The sequence below is a fragment of the Rhinolophus sinicus genome, linkage group LG12 (genome assembly GCF_036562045.2).
Source record: "Rhinolophus sinicus isolate RSC01 linkage group LG12, ASM3656204v1, whole genome shotgun sequence".
Lineage (NCBI taxonomy): Eukaryota > Metazoa > Chordata > Mammalia > Chiroptera > Rhinolophidae > Rhinolophus > Rhinolophus sinicus.
In genome coordinates this window covers 27,306,676-27,329,098 of record NC_133761.1, presented here as the reverse complement: position 1 = coordinate 27,329,098, position 22,423 = coordinate 27,306,676, and the positions used below count along the sequence as shown (strand labels likewise).

At 42.2% G+C, this 22,423-nt stretch overlaps 1 protein-coding gene across 1 annotated transcript in view; it reads right to left on the bottom strand.

Moving 5' to 3' along the window:
- Window positions 1-4,705: 4,705 nt before the first annotated feature.
- DPYS (dihydropyrimidinase) overlaps window positions 4,706-22,423 on the bottom strand; it is a 94,967-nt gene continuing 77,249 nt past the window's right edge. Inside the window, exon 10 of the mRNA XM_074316270.1 lies at window positions 4,706-4,724. The gene's annotated coding sequence lies outside the window, so the exon portion shown is untranslated. The remainder of the gene's footprint in view (window positions 4,725-22,423) is intronic.

The window sequence follows — 22,423 nt, the reverse complement described above, 5'->3', positions numbered from 1 at the left end:
ATCATTATCACTATCTACAGCAAACATTTGAACAGGGCACATAGGAAATGTTGGTGATGCCCACACAACTCACCATGGTCCCTGCCATTGGCATGCTTCCAGTCTAGTCAGGAAGACCGACAGATGCTTAGTCAATAAATAACATTATATGGTAGCTTTTGGTAAGTGCTGAAGGCACTGAGCAAGCAGTATCTTTAGAAACAATGGCCAGGTTCTCTGCCTTAGCCCCTATGAATGCCCAGTTTACCCCTCTTCTCTTTAAGGGCGCTGGAGAGTTTGGTAAAGGAGTCTTAACTTCCTTGAAATTAAAACTATGTTTCCGAAGTAGCATAATCTCTGCTGTTTGCAACAGACGGTGGCTTTAAACAGTTCACAAGTCTTCTGGAGAGTGTCTTGCTGTCTTTGTCTGCTAGGAAGCTTGCCTTTACTCTGAAGTGCTTGTCCCTGTTGGGGAAATGGACTGGCAAGGAGGGCTGTCATAAAAGGCAATTTTGATATTGAAAACAAGATTTAGGCTTCCTCATTAGGGCCAGTCTAACTTGGGACATAAAATGCTTATTTAATTGCAGCTTATCCACTTTAGATTTAAATGAATGGTTAGTTAAATTTCTTGAGACATTTATTGTGAAATGTGCTCAGTTAATCTTGTAGAGGCAGAAAGATAGCACCCTAATGTAATAGAGCTTCCCATTTCACCACTAATTTTAATGGCTTATAAAAGTATATTGTGTTATAGGCTAAGTCACCATTTCTCATCTCATGAATCACAACTTGGTGGCCATATTTTGTTAAGGTCTTTCAGGTGTCATTCTGATGTCCTCATTGACTCCATATCTGTTGTCAGCTGTGTTTCTCGCTGACAGTAAGATACAGTAATTCCAAATACCTTCTCTTTCATTGTTCTACTCAGCACGTTAAACATGGTCTTTCTTCTTTTTAGATTCTATAGGCTGCTACTTCCTCTGTTAGAACCTAATCAATCCTAATTATAATATGGATTATGTTGAAGTCTTTACACATCGTGTATTTTTGTCTTAATTCACCTGAAAGAAAAAAATAAACATATCTCATCCTAAGGGAGTAAGAACTAGCTTTCTCACCCAAAGTCAGTAATAGTGACAAAGACCATTGAGGTCAATTATTTTATTTAACTTATACTATGGAAGGGAGAGGAACTGGTTAGAAAAAGGAATGTGGGTTGAATGTGGTTATATATGTATATTTAAAAGCCTGTTATATTATGCTGATATAACTGCCACATAGTAGGGAGGAAAGATTTAATAATGTGTGGCAGGCCACCAAACTTTCAGGGTTCAAAGTCCCTTTTGGTTTGGATCACTAATGGCTGTAGTGACATTTTTAAAAAGCCGGACAAGGAAAAGGAGACGAATAGCAGGATACCCGGGATAATAGCCTTTTATCATCTAAATGCTGGGTGTCTACAAACCTCACCTCTGTAGTCAGAAAGCAGAAGAAATCAGAGTGGATTTGTCATTTGAAGCTTTTGTGCAAATCAAATGGAAAGCGGAAAAGGCAAGGAGAGAAATGAAAGCAATAACTAGCCACGGTGACTACAATGAAGGCAGAAAGTGTTTGTACTACTTTACTGGATGCCAGGGAAATACACACTGTGGTGTGTGAGGTGCCCCCACTGCCAGCCTCATTCAGCAAAGACAGGGAACACTGTGCCCATGGACCACAGCCTGGGGCTGAGGAAGACGACAGGCTTAGAAGACACACAGGAGGACCAGGAAGGATGGAGACAAAGATGCAGACGGCTATCCACTCATTACCCAGAGCAGTGGTTCTCAGAGCTGCCTGGTCATCAGAATCACCTTCAGAGGTTAGAAAAGAAAAGAAAATGACAGATTCCCAAACCTCAACCCAGATATACTGACTGGAGAGCAGGGGGGAGGGTGCTCAGAATCTGTGTTTTAAGGGACTTCACGGTTGATTGAGGAATCAGGCAAATTTGGTACCTGCTGCTTTAGAGAATTGTAGCAAGCCTTGGAGAGGAGAGATTGTTGATTAAAAATACCCACATCTACATGGTATCGATGTAATTAGTTGTGTGATATACACACAGGACTTCCATTCTTTAGCATGATGCTAAAAGAGCTATTAATCCGTCAAATTTCTTCAATAGTACAAAATGCTAATTGTCAAAAACTACTGTCCTGCAGTCTAAGTCCCCCACTTACGTAAATGAGCATCAAAGCAAAAACAAAACAGATGACGGCATCATAAATTTGACAATTTCAACCAGTAATGAACATGATGTGGCACCCAATATTATTTTTTCATTATATTATTTCCATTTGGGGGATGGGATATCACATTTTTAAAAAATAGAATTTAACTTCGACTAGGACAGTCACATGGTATAGTAGAAAGAACATATTTTTGGAATGAGGAAGGCTGGATTCAAATTCTAGTTCTGCTAATTATTAGTGACATCAGCTTAGGCAACTTAGCTCTTGTCTCTCTGAGCCTCAGTTTTCTTATTTATAAAATGGGGCTTAAAATAGTAGTCTGATCGTATCTTTTTGAGAATTGAGATTACACATAAAATGTCTCCCCAAATTAGATAAATAAGTTAGCTCTTTCTTCTGTTTCCTCTCCCACTGTTTCCTGCACAACCCCACTTACTTCAACTTTTGACAGTAGGGTCTGCTACAAAAAGAGTAGAGACAAAAAAGAGAATTTCAACCAGGCTTGATATGCACAGCACGGATTGATGAACTTTTTCTGTGAAAAGACAGACAGTAATTATTATTTTTTTTAAATTAAAGTTTATTGGGGTGACCATTGTTAGTAATTATTTTAGGCTTTGCAGCCACGTGGTCTCTGCTGGAACTATGCACCTCTGCCACTGTAGCAAGAAAGTAGCCAAAAGCAGTAAGTAAATGAATGAGCATGACTGTGTTTCAGTAAAACTTTATTTGGAAAAACAAGTGGCAAGCTGAATTTGGCCTGCCTGATGATGCAGGAAGACTTTATAGAAATCCATGAGTTGATTCAGGATATGATGTAATGGGGACTCAAAGCCAGAAAAAAAGTGGGTTCAAAATTCCTCTTTACCACCAACTAGCTGGATGACTTTGCAAAAGTCACTTCATCTTTCTGAGCTTAATTTTCTCATCTATAAAGATGAGGAAAACTGGAACACAGAATCTCTGAGGAAGCTGCCATCTATGAAATTCTATGATTCTCTGGGAGACTGCAGTCTCCTGGAGACAATCTCCAACAGGATGTCACCCAAGTTTCAGCACTTGATTTGTTTGTTCTTTCATGGTTGATCAGTGAATCATAAAAAACAACAGAAGCTCTTGGGTCGTAAGTATGATTTATTTGATGAAAAAGGGAAAAGATAAGATTTGGTCAAAATAAATGTTATTTTCTCCACAGACACAATGAAGCAATCAGAATACTTATTAAATTCTAAACGTCATAGGTAATTTCATAAGGTTTAAAGTCAGGTTGCAATGTCAGTGGCTGAAGACCTGAAAATTGAAAGTCTTGCATTTTCAAAGGGAGCCGTGCACTCCCACTAAACGTGATATATTAATTAAGGAGTGAAAGAAATTGATCAAAATTGTTTTCTGAAAGGGAACCATTGTGGAAGCATGTCTGCACTGAGACAAGAAGGATGCTATGTCTTGCACGTGGCAATGCTAATACATACGAGAAAATAAATAATACATTGTTTTCAAACAGGAGGTAATGAAAGACAAGTGTTGAATTAGAAAGGAGAAGAACTGACTTCTAATTCTGGCTCTGCTACTAACTTGCATAGCCAAGGCACTTCCTCTCTGGACACAATTCAGTCTTTCCTAGAAAACATCATAATAGCTATTATGTATTCACTGAGTGCTTACTGGGTACCAGACACTGTTTTTGGTGTCTAATTTCCATTAATCTTTACCAAAATCTCATGACGGAGGTTCTGATGCTATTGCTGTTGTATGGATGAGGACCCTGAGGCACTGAGAGGCTAAGTATATTGTGCACAGTGTGCTCTAGAAACAATATTCAAACATAGTTACTCTCTACTGTGCTGCCTCCCAGAACACGGTTTGCATGTCATTTCCCAGCTCAGAGATCTGGACCCACACGTCCTGGTGAGTTAGCATTGCCCTCAGCAGGCATTCAAGCTCCCCTCCAATCTGATCCCAGCCTATTTCCTCACTTTATTCCTTACTCTTCCTCTGCCTAAACACTCCCTTTAGTCAAAAAGCTCTTTCCGGCTGAGCCCTGGAAGAGTCACCTGCATTCTCCTTCACACCCTTGCTCTCCTGGGCCCCCCATCTGTGAGGCGCTCCCCATCTTCTCTCCCCATTCACCTCCTCCCACCCTTCACGGCCCTATCCGAATCCAGCCTCCTCAGAAAGTGAGCACAGTGGGGAGAGCACGGGTGGGAGTTACATGAATGGGGCCTCGTCCTGGCTCTGTCACAGCCTCCCTGTGGGAACTGGAAGGTAGCATTTAAATTCTCTGGGCCTCAATTTCTTGATCAACTGAGTGTTGGGCTCCATCTGAAACTTTCAAACGTATTAACTATTGTTCTTTCAAGCAGCAGACCCCTTCTTCTATTTCAGTCTTTAGCTCACCACTTCCCAACTCGGCAAAGACACAGTCGCTCTGCTTGAAATAAAGGTAGGTGGCTTGGAGCCTGCTTTCCCTCCTCCTGTCCACCTTGGCAATTCCTGGGGCACCTGAGACATCTGCAGAATGAAGCAGGAAGACGTCAGGCTAACTTCAGTCACTCATACACAACCCCCATAATGTTTTATCACATTGGCATAGGTCAAGCTCTATCATTTACTTAAACGTTCTTTAAATGAACTCAGCATTTTTACTTAAGTAAGGTCATTTTAAAAGGAAACTTGATAACATCATTGTAAATGGAAAAACAGTATCACCTTCCATAAATAAAAATAATATACATGTATACATACACATATCTACATTATTTATTATATATCCATATTACACACATATATAATATACACACAGTATATACATTTTACATGTATAAACTATACATAACACACAGGAAACAAAACAACATTATTACATGATTAACTTCCAGCGAGATAGTTGCCTGCCAAAGCCAGCAGCCTACTCTCTCTGTGCTAAACCGCTGCAGACACCATGCCTAGGCACCGTCCCACTGAGGGGTGAAGGACAAGGGTATTTACACACCACGTCCTACCAGTTTCTGATTCTGGGCTGCTGCTGCTTCTGGGTGATATTCATTTCCTGGCATGTCTGGCTTTCCTCAGTTCTGAAAAAAGTCCCCGGGCAAAGAGATGCAGAAATTGGCAGTTGGGAGTCAGTGGGGTGCACTCAGGTGGTAAGACCCAGGGGGTTAGAGGAGACCCCTCCAGCAACCCCAATACTTCCATTTCCCCCTCAGTAAAATGAGAAAGGGCGCATTCCTTGACCACCGAGGTCTCTGCTGATATTCACGTCCTGCCATTGTCACAACGTGGTTCTTGCCTATAAGGCATTCTTGGCTCTCAGTCCCTTTTCTCAAAAAAAAAAAAAAAAAAAGAAAATGCCGACTCCTGCTACAGGGATATTTATACAACTAGAAAATAGTTTTGCTGAAAAATTGTCCTAATTCTCCGCGTTATCTACACTAGAAATCAGTCCTCACTATACTTTCGAGAGCAAAAATATCACGGGAGCATTAATGCAGCTTAAACAAATGATTTCTCTTTGAGCCTCTGCATCACTCAGCCATGAAATCCTAGACACCTTCCAGAAAGCTGTGGCCCACAACACCCTGATCCCACTCAGAACACTATTTATAAGAATGCTCTGTGTGCAGTAGTCTTCAGAGGTGTTTTTCTTCTTCTCAAATGTTCTTGAGGCTATGTAGATGGCATTTATGCAATTCAGAGAAAGGTGCCTCAACAGGGTTAGTCAGCAGGAAGTCCTCTGATGAAGCTTCTGTGATCTCGTTAAAAATAGGAAAGAGGATGTTTTGCATAAGTCATCCCCATTGTGCAGTACGGAGAACTGACCTCTTTTTTTCTCGGTTTCCACATCCTGTTACTTTAGCTAAAAACAGATGAAAACTCTCTCCCTGAATTTTTGGTCAAGCCCTTTGTTTCTGTGACCTGGGCTTTCTGGTTCTGCTTGTCGGCGGGTTCCTTGGAGGGCTTCTTTACCCCCCTGACATTTACAGTCTCAACTCTTGGCCCCCGGCTCAGCGCCTTTCCCTTTCTTCCTCTCTTCCAGGGGTTGCAAACTCCAGGGCCTACAGGGACCATGTAGTTAATATAAATTGTGAAGCTGGCTAGGCAGAGGGGCCACACATCCTGTGCACACCCCATCTGAAGGGAGGGCAGCTCTTATTCAGTTTCTCACAGATCGACTGACTTCTCCCAGAGCAGCCAGACACCCAGATTTTTATGGGAACTTGCCTCATCTTTAAATGTGAGAGATAAATACCAGCATTAATTTTAAAAAGTAGAGTAGCTGTCAAACCGTGAGCTTGCGGTGTGTGGCCTCTTCCCGTTTGGGAAATGTGTGTGTTACCAGTTATAAAGTGGGGTTCTACGAAATCTACATCCTTAGGTCTCAGCCTTCCCTCTTTTTCCAGTTCTTGACTTCTAATTTGGAAAGAGTACAGGATTAGGACTTTGGCTCTGCCTTTTGCAAGCCATGGAACTGTGGTTGAGTGGCTTCACCTCTCAGGGCCTCCGTTCCTCTCCCGTAAAATGTGGCACGTAGAGTCAGTGATTCTGAAGGCTCTACGAAGCCCCATTAGCCTGTGCATCGGACAGCTCTTCATCCTCATTCCCCCCTTTCTTTATGTCAAAGATTATTTCCCCACCACAGTCAGTGACCCAAACAGATATTTTCAGATTTTCTCAGCTTAGGAGTCAGCTTTATTTGTAAGTCTGCTTCTAGTCAATACCCACCCAATTCTATTGCTACAGCATCTTTTAACGCTCCCTTTTTTCCAGTGTTGACTGTTACCATCATTTCCTTACCAAACTGTTATGCAGAAGGTAGGCATGAGCAACAGGAGGGGTGGGTGATAAGGTAATGGCGCCTTGCAAGGTCCAGGTCCACTCCCCAGGGACCACCCAGGTCCAACTTCTAGGGACTAATTTTTGGTTAGAACATCCTGATAAAAGGGAATTAAAATCCATCCAGAATTATCTGGTTTTTGACACCTGCACAGAATGTTAAAGCTTACCCTTCTTTTAACCTTTAGCCTAATTATAATATAGTTACAATAAATTGGCATTGTGGTTTTAACTGCCTCTCCTCTCCATGGGTTTTCTGTGTGCATTATGGGTAAGGGCATGAGCAGAAAGGAATGGATTATATAACCCACACATGTCAATCAAATGACCCAAGTCTATCTGTCACACATGCGGAGCTGGCTCAGAGGCAACAAACCCTTCTGCGCCATTGCTTCTCTTGACTTGGCATGTTCTTCCCTTAGAACGTACTTTAATAAACTTTCCTTACTCTACATCTTCATGTTTGCTCATCTGTAATTCTTTACTGTGTGGGCAAAAGGATCGAGCTGTTCTTCCAATAACAAAACCCCTGCGTTTGCTTCCACCCCTATTTTAGCATCCCCGTTGCCTCCCAGTGCTAGAACTCTTTCTCCAAAAACAACAACACAATAATTATAAGAGCACTTTATTCAGAGCTTTTCCTCGGAAGAGAATTTACAATGGTCATTTATAATTCCCATTACTTATTACATCCAACACCCAGTTGCCTGCTGCACTTGGAAGTTAATGAGTTAACTCAGATGGTCATATTTAATTTACTCATTGGGCCTGAAGGGAGGGTCCAGTGGTGTGTGGCAGGGTCAGAGGGCTCTCAAGTAGTCTCTCATCAGGATATCAGGCGTTTGTACTCCAGGAGGAGCTGTAAATACTTAGGTAGTATCTCCAATATAAGGGTCTAATGCCTTATGGATAATAATGTTATCACCGTCAGTTGAGGAAGAACTCCATTTTTTTCTCACAACCAAAAGTATAAAAAGTGTTAGCCTCCAAGAAACAAATTGAGAAGTTTTCCATTTATTCATGGATGCATTGAACACTGGAGGCAGGACAAAATTCTAGAGATTCAAAAACCTCTCACCTTTGTCTAGTTTTCCAGTTGGTGAATGGATGTAGTATTGGTTTCCTAGGACTGCTATAACTAATTACCACAAACTAGGTGCCTTAAAACAATAGAAACGTATGTTCTCACAGTTTTGGAAGGTAGGGAAGGATCCTTCCCTGTCTCTCTACCTTCTGGTGATTGCTGGCAATCCTTTGCATTCTGTGGTTTATGGCAGCATAACTCCAATTTCTGCCTTCATCTTCACATGAGTCTTCCTTCTTTAAGAACAGTGGTTGGATTAGGGCTCACCCTAATTCTGTATGACCTCACCTTTACTTAATTACATATGCAAAGACACTATTTCCAAATAAGGTCATATTCACTGGTAGGAGGGATTAGGACTTGAACATTTTGGGGAAGGGGGTGCAGGGGGAGACACAATTCAACCCAGTATAGTGAACAACCAGCAAAGACTTTCCCCTACATGAATTACCCCTGTATAGTAGGCAAACCCAACTCTTTAGAAAATATCTAGCTGCGTAGTTAGGATGAACTTTACATATCTTCTGGTGTACCTTAGCTCTAACTGCAGGCATGAAAAGAGCAGGAGAAATCAAAATTGAATTTTTGATGAACAGTCAGAGGAAACTTGTTCTAAGAAATTTGGAATTATATCTTAGGCACAATAAATGATCTGCTAGTGGAAATATAATGGCTGTGTGCGATGTCAGAGGGAGAGTGGATGGGGGGAGAGGGGTTGACACAGTGTGCGGGATATAAATGATAAACATCTAAGTATTACTTTGTTTTGTGCACCTGGAACTAATAAAAATAAATAAATAAATAAATAAATAAATATAATAAATAAATAAATAAATAAATGATCTGCTACGTAGAGACTCACTGGGCATTGAGGAAAGGATCTAGAGGGAAGACCTCAGCAATATAGTGATCTGAGCCATGAGATGCCTTATAAGTGAGAGATACCAAATGCGGGAATCAATATGGTGTTTTACTGGAAGGCAAGGAATGGCGGTGAAGGGCCCCAAGTGATGGACAGGACTAGCTGCCGGACCAAGGATGGGACTATTTATTCTGGCTGCAAGGGGAAATTATGAGGCAGACAGTTCTGTCAGCCGGTGTGAATATCTACCTTGAAAAGCAAAGATGAGACGATCCTCAACTGGCGTTAGTGGGCTCCATCTGAGTGTTTTCTAAAAGTGTCACAAGTTTATAGCTGAGAAAGAGAGTATGGTCAAGAGACACTCTAGGCATGGAACAAGATGAATTCTAAGAATGGGTCAGATAGGTCCTATGTCATTAAAGTGATGAAACCCATGTTGGAAGACTTAAAAATGCAAATGGACCAGTCTAATAAAAATAACACAGTGCAATAAGATGAAATACGCATCGTGACTCTTGTGCCTACGTTTTCTTGAGATGGTGTTCAGATCTTCTCCAGTGTTGAGGGCGAGACTGCTGATTATCTGAACATGACTGTGACCATCAAGGGGTAAAGTCTACAGAAGTTGGCGAAAGTCTGAGACATTATTTTTGGAGCCAAATGCTTCTCCTGGAGACTCTTCCCAGGGCTGGCTTACAATATTCATGGAGAAAAAAGTTGTGCAAAGAGTCAGTGAAAACAGCTGACAGGGAAACTTGTTTCTTGGCAAGGAAGTTGTGGAGAAATGTTATATTTCTAGTTGAAAACAATCAAGCCATAATGTGTGTAAATGCATTTTTAAAGTTAATTTCTGAGAAGGCAATGTTCTCTTAATGAAAGACATTCTGTATCAGGACAGGATGCAAACACGGCTGGGAACTGAGTAAGGTACAGTACGGCAATGCCTGGTGACTACAAACAGGTTGGGTGCGCCATAATGAAGGAACAAGTTGCCACGGAAACCAGCCACTAAAGGAAACACAACCATCCTCAGAGCATACACAGTATGAAGAGGAGGGAAGGGGCCAGACACATGCTAGACGGTCAGGAGATCTCAGAGGCGACAGTGAGGGTGGTATCCACATTGGCTATCTGGCACTAGGAAGAAAGCCAAAGGCTGTCAAAAGCCAACAAAAAGGGGAATAAAATTCAAAGCGTGTTCGGTATTTTGAATCATGTATTGGTTCATTCCAGCAAACACTGATTACTTTCTGAACACCAGGCAATAAGGCTACAGAGAGGAATGAGACATGGTTCCAGGTCTACAGGAGCCCACCGTCCTTTATGGCTCTCTGGAGTAGCAAGACCTGAACACGATCCTTGCGTCTCACTTCTGGAAATCAACTCCATTCCCTTTGCCCTGCTACTCTGGTCCTATTCCAGGGGGCCTGCCAGCTTTCCTTCTTGGCGGAGTAGCATCCTTGCCACCCTGCTTAGGATTCCAGCTCCTTCCAAACTGGTCTTGGCCTCCAACCCCATCCCCGTGGTGGGTCCTTACACCTGCTGGCAGCCCCCTCTGCCCAGACATCCGCATGTTTGTTCTGACCTCTCTCCACGGCCTCCTGCTGGGCTCTCTCCAAACCTGCCTAGAATGTCCAACTCATTTCACTGTCCTGGTCCTCCTGGCCCAGCGCGTCTTCTCCACAGGTTCTTGAGCACAGTGCTGACCTTGGCTGGCATGTGTTCCTGGCTCTGGGTTTTGCATGTGACCTTCAACAGGGATGGTGCAGTGACTCACAGACAACACATCGTTAGCTTTTCCCCAACCCCATTCCTCAGCGTATCATGGAACAAAGCCTCCAGCTTCCTCCTGGGGAGCCTGGCAACACCTCCTTCTCCTGGGTCACCAAGGCTGAACTTCCTGTTCAGGTCCCAGTTATTCTCTCCATTTCTTGGCATTCTCCCTGCAAAACTGCCCTTCTGTTATTACTGTGATCTCACCAATCTATTTTTAAATCTCCTGTGGCCTTTACAATCTCTCTGGTTCTGAATCTTCTTTTTTTCTTTTTCCCACAAACTAACTTCCCAGAGTAACTTTTTTTGAGTATGACATTGATATTATAATTATATTCTACTCATTGCATGCATATTGTTTTATTGTGCACAAACTTCATTTGGTTCTTTTGACAATGCAGTAAAGTAAGTAGGGTGGCTAGTATCAGTTCCATTTCATGGATCAAGAAATTGGGATTCAGAGAGGTTATGTGACTTTCCCCAGGCCACACACTGAGAAGTGATGAAAGCCCTCTTCTCATGCCAAGCTCTGGGCTCCTTGCCTGTCATGTGTCCTTTGGTGCAGGAGGCACTGCCTTTTGGGCTTCTGAATCTTTGCCCACACCATGCCTCACTCTTATTCTAAGGGTGCTTCCTTTTTAGTGTAAAGCCAGTGTCTTTCAAATAATTTCAATAAACAGAAACACCAACTCTTTCTTTCATTTTCCCTTTCCCATTAGATCCAGTGGCATAATTGTAGATTCTAGGAACCTACAATTAAGATTCAGGAAGCTGCATTTTTCCTTTGTTGCAGAGAGAGAGAGAGAGAGAGAGAGAGAGAGAGAGAGAGAGAGAGAGAGAGAGAAGAGAAAAGAACAGAAGGAAAGAAAAGGATGAAAAATAAAACACAACAAGAAAATCCTTTTTTCAGGAACTCTTGAAATCTCAGCCCTTCCTGCATAGTACACATGCCTACACTCCCAAGAAACCTGGTAACTTTTAGACTCCTTTCCCTGTAACCTTTTTATCATGAGCTCTCTAAGGGCTGTGTCTACATCTTCTCGATGTTCAGTAAACCTGGGCAAAGCCAGTAAATATTGATTGGCAGGGATGGGGTGTGTTTTTTTGGAATGGAGAAAACAAGCGGTCTTGTTACTAGAATTCCCAAGACTGGATAATTATTTACAGTGAGTCGCCCATAAGATGCAAAGTAACTCAGAATATTGTAAACCACGTAAGGAAAGAACACAAACCTTGGGAAAGTGGGGGAGTGGAGAACAAACAACTCCCATGACGTCTGGTCTGTCTGTAGTGCTGAGAGGAGTCTAGAAAGCTCCAGGCGTGTGGGAAAGACAGGAGCGGCTGAAATCAGCGTGTGCCCCGCCCACCGCCCGGCAGCTCTTTCAGCCGCATCCTCACGGCTGCGCAGCTCAGTAGGGGACGCAGCTACCAGGCCCGAGTTGGTGACAGGCCCAGTCAGCTCTTGCTGAACAGGACAGGCACAAACACGAGGTGTGTGGGAGGCGGCTCTGACTGGCGTGTTTTCCTGCAGTCCCTTTGCAGGGGCCTGCAGTGACTCAGGGAAATGGCGCTGGCTGGAAAGCGTGCAGTCACTGTCAGTTACCTATAACTCACTCCTTTCCAGCTTCGTGCTGGTTGCTTCGTGCGCGTTGATCTCATCTGAGCCTCACAACGAACTTCTGATGGTGCTACTGTCCCCAATGACCAGTGAGGAGGAACCTGAGGCTCGGAGAGGTTAAGTCCACGGTCTGCTGGGTAGAGGATGCGGGTGGCTGGGCTCCAAAACCTGTACCCTTTACCCCCTCTAAAAATGCGCTCTCTTACCTCTTTCCGGCATCTGATAAGTTTCAAACCAATTTTATAGAGTTTATTATCTCGTGTGCCTCACAGTAAGCCTAGGACTAGACTGGGTGGATGTTATCACTTGTAGTGCCGGAAATTGAAGCTAAGAGAGGTTAAGTGACTGGCCTGAGGCCACACAGCTTAGAAAGGGGCAGATGACAGTGAACAGCACAGGCTCTTGGACATTATCTCGGGAGCCTGTTGACCACAGATCTCTGTGGTCACGTCTCATGACCGTGAGCAAAGTCACTTGTTGGAGGTCCCATCCCACAGAGTTTCAGTGTGAGGAGTGGGTGGAGCGTACAAGTAGGTCACCTCAGTGGCAGTAAAGGTGGAGCCCACAGGGTACAATGACTGGCACAGACTGGTGATCCAGACGCTCTCGTTCAATTAACAAATGAATGTGATTCAAGAAAATGATCAGTTATAAAAACTCGGTATAACAAAACTGTTTCCATAACCAGCTAGGGTTAAGATGGTGTTTTCACACTGACAATTGCTGAGTCCTAGTCTCTGCCCATTTCACAGTCCCTCTCTGATCATCAGAAGGACTTGGCTTTTTAACTTTGGGAAGAGAGCTGAGAGGCACTGCAGCTGGCCGTGTGAACATGTTTTATTGTCATTAGGAGATACTCACCTTTCAACTTCCCTCTCGCCATCTTTCTTTCAAACTTTCCAACCACTTAAACTCCCAAATCCCTCACTTACATTAACCAACTTATTTGAAAATAGTTATGTGTGCCTTTTATTATTTTTTAAGTTTTGGATTTTTTATTGTGGTAAAATACACATACAACATAAAATTTACCGGTGTAACCATTTTAAAGTAGGTTTTCACACATTCACAATGTTGTGCAACTTTCACCACTCTCTAATTTCCAAACACTTTTTCTTACCTGACAAAGAAATCCCATATCCATTAAGCAGTCACTCCCCATTTCTCTCTTCCCTGAGCCCCTGGCAACTACCAATCTGCTCTCTGTGTCTATGGGTTTTCCTATTCTGGATAGTTCATATAACTGAAATCATACAATATGTGGTCTTGTGTCTGGCTTCTTTTGCTTAGCATGTTTCCAAGGTTCATTCGTATTGTAGTATGTATCAGTACTCCAATTCCTTTTCATAGTTAAATAATATTCCATTATATGGATGTACAGGAATCCCCCACATCTTGAAAGTTCGCATTAGGCCACTTCACTTTTAAAAAAGACTTCCATTAGTACCTGTTTTCATTAACCAAAAGAAAACTGAAGAGGATTTTTACTTTTCCAAAAAAAAGTGATGAAAAAAAATCGCATCCAGCGTTGTCTGCAGTGAACGATTGTAGAGGCAACACGCACTTTCAGCAGCTTTTACTGTATGTTAGTGCTGTTTTAGGTTTGATGCGTTATTTGGTATAATTTGGTAGGGTTTTTTTGAGTCTGGGAAGCCTCAAAAGATTTTTCCATATAAATTAATGGTCATTGCTTCTTCACTCTATGCCATTTAAGCTTACAAACATTTCCATAGGAACACTCTACTTTTGGACAGCAGGGGAAACGGATCACCTTTTATTTTGCATTCAACGGCCGGTGGACATTGGAGTTGCTTCCACCTTTTGGTTATTAGGAATAATGTTCCTACAAATATCTGTGTATGAATTTTTGTTTGAACATCTATTGTCAGTTATTTGAAAAATAATCACCATGACCCATACAAGTATTCCTTCTGGATGTGGGGCCGACTGTAACTTCGATGTGACACAAGAGCTGCAGGAGCTACAGGGAACTTTAGGGGGGAGGGCAGAGGAAAGGAGGTGAGCAAAGAAGACCCAGGAGAGGTCACTGGAGTTACAGAGCGACCTTTGGTTGGCATCCTTCCTCTCTGCTCCAAAGCAGCCTGCCACTGCCACAGTCCTTACCACCCTGTACTGAAACCACTGATTTCCTCGTCTGTCTAGTCTTAGGGACTTTGAGCTGGTCCTTCATTGCTACATTCCCGGCTCCTAGCTCAGTGCCTGGCACATGTCATCAAAAGACACCAACGCTTTCTGCAGTTAGAGGACTGAATGTATTCTCTCCTATTTTATAGCTCAAGCCACAGAGGAGAGCTTTGGACCATGAGCCCAGAGGCTGGTGTTCCAGTCTGCCCTTCCTGTGACCTTGATTTCTTCCCCATTCTCTGTTCCCCATTTTCCTTATTTGAATAAAAGACCCAGAGCTCTTCCCTGGTGAGGTTTAAGAAAAAGAATCTCTCGCTCTCTTTCTCTCTCCCTCCCCACACCCTCTCTGCCTGTCTCCTCTCTCCCTCACCAGCTACTCCAAACTTCATTACCTTACTCACATTTCCAGGCCCTTGCCCTCTGCATCCGCAGCCACACATACTGCTCTGCAGGAAGACTCTTCCTGCTCTCTTTTGCCTGGTTATCTTCTAGTCATTCTTCAGGTCTTACCTCCTCTGGGAAGCCCTCCCCGACCATTCCCCAAATCATCAAATCTTTTCTCTCAGGTTTTCATTTTATTGTATACCTCTTCTTTGTAGCACTTGAAGTAGTTACACATTTAGGCAGGTTTGTGATTATTTGATAGATATCTGTTTTTCCCAGGCAAGTAGGGATCACATCAACTTTAGTTCACAATTTTGTCTCTGGTGCTAATACCTGGCACATAGTAAGCATTCAATAAACATTAGCTGTACAAGGGCATGACTAGTAGGGAATAGTGGAGCCGGGGTGGAGCCCAGGGCCACACAGCCTCTGGGTTTCCATTTCCTCATCTCGTCTATGTGGGGCTCAAAGACATTTCTGGCCTCAAATCTACGATCCTCTCACTTCCTGTGTGAATGAAATTTAAGTCTGATCCATATTAGAATGTAATGAAGACTTCATCCAGCAAATCTCTCTCTCTCTCTCCTAACAAACATTTGAGGCATAAACACCCACGATTTAAGCTTGGTTTCTGGGAAAATAAAATTTCGAAACATTTGTGACTTGGGAAGAATTAGTTGCAGAAATATTTTAATGCCATCTACTACTGACATCTCATTCATCGATAACACAATACTATATTTTATGAGACTGAAAGACTTATGTTTAGTTGGTTCATGAGATTTGAAAAGAAAACGGCAAGGTTTCTTTTTCTCTAGTGGTTTCACAGTTGACTGGGGCAAGAGGATGTGCTTTCCTGCACCTAGGAGGGAAATAATGTGATAATTTTTAAATCAAGGAAACAATAAAAGTAAATAGGAAGATAATAGTCAATCAATCACCCTAGAACCTCTTTTGCAGAAAGGTTTGTTGTGTCTTTTGGCTTGAGTTTTAATTTTATAATTGTACTGATGAGCAACAATGGCCATAAACTGTGACCCAGAGGGGACTGACCCTTCCTAAGATGGCGTTAGATGGCTTCATGCTGCCTCCACATAGAAGAATACAGCAGGCCAGCACAAAGGAATGCCAGTAGCTGACGCTGATGGAGGGCTTACTTTGTGCTCAGCACAGTGTTAAGTACTTATGCCTTATCCCATTTAACTCTCCCCCAAACCCTAGGTGGTATTTTTATTCTGCCATTTTACAGATGGAACATACGAGGGTGGGAGAGTTTAAGTAATTTGCCCAAGTTACAAAGGTGGTGACAGAAGCAAGTTTTGAATCCAGTCAATTTGACTCCAGAGTCCCTGCTCGAGTGCCTCCCTACACAGCCAATGACACCTCCTTCTTGAGAAGATGAAGACGTGGGGGTTTAGAGCAGAGCTGTGACTTGCAGGAGCCACACAAGCAAATGGTGCAGAGCTGGGCTGACATCGGGTTTCTGGAGTCAACCCCACTCTGCATCATGCAGGGTGTCCCATGGCAAGAGGCACTGATGGATGTGACAAAGCCCCGGACTAGACTTGACACTGCTTCAAGTTCATTTCCTCGATGGCTGGAGGGACCAGCGGCGACCAGGCTCCCACTGGTCCCTGGCACTGACTCAGCAGCAGAGGGACACACACCTAGAGAATCAGCCCACTCAGAGGCCATTTGCCTCTGAGTCAATCCCACCCACCACTCGCCAGCCCATAGTTCCAACCTGAGTTCTTGACTTAAGATGCAAGGGGGAAAACAACAAATCTGGTTTCAATTCTCTTAAATAAAATGCATAAAAGGAAGACAACTCATGCTTCAGGCTCCTCTAAGAGAAACATCCTTACCTGAATGCCAGATTTCTTAGAAAGAATTGAATCAATTCCATGAGAACTGACATCGATTTCAGAAAATCCTGTCTTCTGCTCTTCCTGTGTTACAGAGATCACTAGTTAGAGAAAGCTTTCCAGCAAGTCTGTTGAGACGAGGTGATGCACTTTCACCGGGATTGTCTTGGGTGGTTCAGAAACCGTTTACTGAAAATCTCCATATGTCTTGGAGACCCTCTTCCAGGTCGTCCTTTACAATATCTGGGATCTAAGAAGTTACAGATAATGTACCTCTCTATGCCTCAGTTTCACCATGTATAAAATGGGGGTCACCACCTCCTGGTATTGTTGAAAGAATGACATGAACTAATTCTTGTAAAGTAGGTAGGGGCTTCATAGTGGTAAGTTCTTAATGACTCTTAGCTGCTATGACTTTTTTTTCCTGTGCTCTAATGATGTTCATCATTCAAGAGTGAGTCCTTTTGAAAGTCTTGAATTCACTAGAGTGATCAAGTGGAGTGACATGCGCCAGGATTAACATCTGGGTCACCTGCTGGCCAGATGAGTGGCTTTGGGCAATTACTTACCTTCTCTTAGCCTTTGTTTTCTTGTCTAATCAGAATAATAACAGTACCTATCTCATAGGGCTGCAGAGAGCATTAAATAAGTGTCTGTACAGAGCTTAATGCTAGTCCAGATACCTAATAAATGTTATATTAAGAATCTATTGAGCACATTTACAGGCTTCATTAAAGAAAATGGTGAAGGTTCTGTATTCTAGCGGAGCCTACATCCTGTTCTAAGCAATTCTTGGAAAAGTCCTGTTAATGCATCTTTACTGCAACAGCTTGTTACGTAAACCCCCATTACCCCACAGAGCCACAATGGCCAGTCCCTGGTGAACCTCTATGGCTGATGACCCTGGCTGAAGCTGACCTGTACTTTTGTTGTACTATTCCCCTTCCTAAAATGTATTTCTTTTGCTCTTCTGCCAGGCCTGGGTATCATCATAAAGCAAGATTTAAAAATTTTTTCCTTCAGAACACCTTTCCAAATTCAGACATTTTCCTCTAAATCCTCTCAGCCATGATACATTATAGTAGTCCCCCTTTGTCCTTGGGAGATCTGTTCCAAGAACCCCAGTGGATGCCTGAAATGTCAGATAGTACTGAATCCTGTATATGCTATGTTTTTTCCTATACACACACACCTATGACAATGTTTAATTTATAAATTAGGCACAGTAGGAGATTAACAACAGTAACTAATAATAAAATAGAACAATTATAACAATGTACTGTGATAAAAGTTATGTGAATGTGGTAGCATTATTAAGTAAAATAAGGGTTACTTAAACATAAGCACTGCAGTAGTACAACAATTAATCTGATAACTAAAATGGTTGACTAATGGGTGGGGAGTGTATACAGCATGGAGATGATGGACAAAGGAATGATTCATGCCCAGGAAGGACAGAGAAAGATGGTACACGATTTCATCATGCCACTCAGATATTGCACAATCTAAAACTTATGAATTGTTTATTTCTGGAATTTTTCATTTAGTATTTTTATTTTGCTGTTGACCATGCATAACTGATACCACAGAAAGTGAAGCTGTGGATGGGAGGGAGGGGCGGGGGTCTTCCTGTAATTTCAATTCACTAAGCCCATTGTAAAGTTCTACCCTGTGTAAACCATTGTGCTGGTGTGGTTTGGGGCACAAGCTATTAAGAAATTGCCCCTGCCCTCAAGGAATTTACAACTATAATGCAGTTGCAACTATTTTGCGTAATAAATACCAGGGGTGCCAAAAAAAAGTACACATTTTTAAGACATGTTATCTATGTATTACTTTTCAAAGTTGAATTGAATGAATTATGGTAGCAATGTGTAGTATGACGTTTGCTCAAAAGATGGCGTTAATCCCTTAAATGCTAGCATCATTCGTTATATTACAATTTTAATAGTTTTTTTTCCTTTCTTAAAATGTGTATACATTTTTTTGGCACCCTCTGTATAATAGTTATTTTATCATGTTAGATTATTTGTATAGGTGAGATAAAACACGGGCAAATATATTTCAAAACTGGTCATTTATATTTTTACAAAGTCTCCTGACACACTATGGATAGCTCCTAAAACAAATGCAGTCCTGACCCCTGCTTTTAGAGCAAACAATGATTTGCTCTACTGTTTATTTTCGTTCATGAATTATTTCTCTCTATCATCATCATCATCATCATCTTCTATTCCTAAGATTAATTCACTCCTTCAAAAAGGTTTCATCAAGCCCTTCTCTGTTCCACTCACTGCATTTGAGGGAGAGTGGTAGCCAACTGTAAGGGGTGTGGTTCCATGTTCCATAAACAGTAGGTGTTTAACAAACAATAGGTCCACTGATTTTTATTTTTTAACTTGTCCACAGATATTCTCCAAAAAAAAGGAAAGGGAGAAAGTGCGTCTGACAAAAAGAAATTGAATTAACCTATTTAGGTTTTCAGGGGGTAGATGGAAAAACAAGGAAAGGAAGAGAGGAAAAGCTAGTGTGGGAGCAGGGCAATGAGAAGAGGACAAATCTGACCCTCCATTGGTGGGAAGTCAGAGGCTTTACATGTATCATCTCAATGAATCCTTTCAATGAAACTCTGCAAAGGAGGTGTTATTTAGAACCACTTTGTCAATAGAGAAACAGACTCAGGGAAGTCAAGAAGTATCGTACGCAACTGGTTCCAAACCAGCTTTTGTGACTTTAAAGCCTGCGACAGGCCCCATGATCTTTTCCCTGTAGGATGCTGCCTCGTGTACAGTGGGCAAACAGAGGGCAGAGAAAACACTGAGAGAAGAGGGTCCCAGGTGTAGCTGGCAGATGCTGATATGGGGACCTGCTGGACCTACAGGTGGCATTTGAGAGCCAGGCTCTCCCCATTCCACATATTTCAGCTGGTGCTCCTGCTCAGACTGCTGATATGGTGCCAGGCCCTGGACCACTGTGTCCACTGACCTCACAGCCCTCTCTGGACCCACCCTACACTCTCATCCTACGCCGGCTCTCCCTCTGCCCTTCCAGTCTTGGCTTCCGTATTTCTGGCGCTGCCAAAGGAGCTGGCACTACCAAGCCTGGTGAGCTTCCCACAGAAAGAGAAGAGTTAAGACTTTGGCCGTCTCTGGGTAGCACACCATTTATTAGTTCATCACATGGCTGTCTGCACAGTAATCTTCGCTGGCATGTGCTGACCAGACAGTACGGGCTTTGTAACCCTACAGCACACTTATGGATTAGGTTGATACTATTATTATTCTTGTCTTATAAATGAAGAAACTGAGGCTTAGGGAGACTAATTAAAATGCACAACGAAAAGGAGCTCAGCCTCATTAGCACTTGGGAAAATGCTAATTAAAACTCCAATAAGATGCCTTTTCTATTAAACAGATTGGCAAAAGTAATTAATTGGACAATAGCTAACGTTGATGAGAACGTGGAGCAATGGCAAGTCTTACACTGTGTTATTGAGGGCATAACTTTCCACTTAGGAGAACAACTTGCCGGTAGCAAAGTAAGAGAAGAATGTGCACATTTTAGGACCCATCATTCTCACTCCTCTCTCCTGAGGGCGGTTACCTTAGAGACTCTCTGGGTGTATACACGGAACCCTGTACAAAAATGCTTCCTGTAGCATTGTTTGTGACAACAGGACGATGCAAACAATCTAAATGCCCATCAACAGGAAAATACTAGGTAAATAGGTTGTGTATAGTTATAGGATGGAATATTATGTAGCAATAACATGGTGAATGAGAGCGAGACCTATCAAAACATCTCCCAAACACCTTTACTGCAAAAAAGCAGGAATCAAAGCAATACATAGTCAACAGCAACAAACTAACAAAAAAACCAATACACACTATATAATACTTTTATAAGATTTAACCACAGACAACATAGTGCTTAGACATATGTACATATATAGCAAAGGTTTAAAAGGTGTCATGGGACTGAAACACCAGATTCAGGACACTGGTTCCCCTGGGGGAGGAAGAGGAAAAGGAAAAGGAGAGGACAATAGGGCACTTCAACTGTATTGGTAAAGTTTTATTTCTTAAGGGGGATGATAGGTACCTAGGTATGATTATGGGTTTTTTTGTTTTGTTTTGTTTTGTTTTTTGCTTTTTGTATGTTGTAATAAGTTCACAATATATTTTAATTTTAAAAATGACTCAAGGCCTCATAGCTAGTAAATAAAAGTTTAGAGCTCACACTTGTTTTCTTCCCAGTACGTCACACTGCCCATCGGAGGAAGGAGGCAAGGAAAGGTGAATATAGAGAAGGAAGGCTACTCATTACCTCTATTCTTTGTGCAGACCTTGCAAATGCAATTGTCTTGTGACGAAGGCATTTTACTCTGTATATCAGTGGAAATCCCAAAAACATGGTAAAAATATTAATAGCTTGAGTTATGTTTTCCAATCATCTTATTGTTATTTAGAACTATGTTTCTGCAAAATATTTGCCACAAAGCCTAGTAAAAGCAGTAAAGGGGTCCTTTTAATCATTTCAAATGACTTTGTTGATGCAGAATCTTATAGGTATTTCATTCTCTCAAATAGATCTATCAAGTTGGTAGTGAATCTGTATTCTTCATTTAAAACACCCTTACCACAAAATTTATTCCGATTTTTGTTGAGAATGCTCACTAACTTCATCTATTATCAATCTAGGAACTTAGAAGGAATTCCTTCACCTCCTCCTTTATTTAGAAATGAAATACCCATTGAATGCCTATCGATTGCCAGGCACTAAGCTAAACGCTAGGGAAATAACAGTGAACCAGACAGTACTGCATGAGCTTGCAGTTTGCTGGAGGAGACAGACAAGTAAAGCAGGTAATTACCATGCAGTAAGATATGGTAGTGTGATGGGGTACAGGGCCCGCCGTAAGGTGGAGGAACATAAAGTGGGACCTAACCCTGTCGTGTTGGACCTGGGAAGCCTCTGGGAGGGAGTGATATTTCAGTTAAATACTAAAGGATGAGTGAGACTTGGCTTCTAAAGAAAAAAGTGGCTTATTATTTTTTCCCCCAGACGATTCAGTCATCTTACTGTGGAGTTTCTATTGTCAACCAAAGCGGAGGAGAAAAGTAAAAGTCATAAAATAGTTTAAGGTATCTCTTACCTGAGAAAAAAAATACCTGTGGTTCTTCTTTAGATGTAGTTCACTGTCCTGTTTTCTGTGTGTTCAATACAAATTACAATTGCGTAAACTGGATTCCTACTACCCTTTGTGAAATGTGTGACTATACCCCCGATCTAAGTTAGTCAGGGGCAGATATACCTGCAATGAGAGCATAATTGCCCTGAGTTTCACTTGATCCACATTTAAAAAATCCCTCTTGACCTGATTACCCAGGAGAAGAAATATAAGCTCAGCTTCTCTGCACACACAGCAGGATCCCAGTAGAGACCAGGAAGCACAGAAAAGAGGATGTCACTGCAACATGTTTCAGCCACGCTGATTCCATTTAATTCCTTCAAACCCTGCACTTGTCAGTGTGATTGGATAATTTGCCTTGGAGTTATATTAAGGTTGAGAATCTAATTTGACGACATGGGGTTTGCTGAGGGACCTGATTTCCAGGAGTTGCTGAAGCAGATGTCACACAGGAA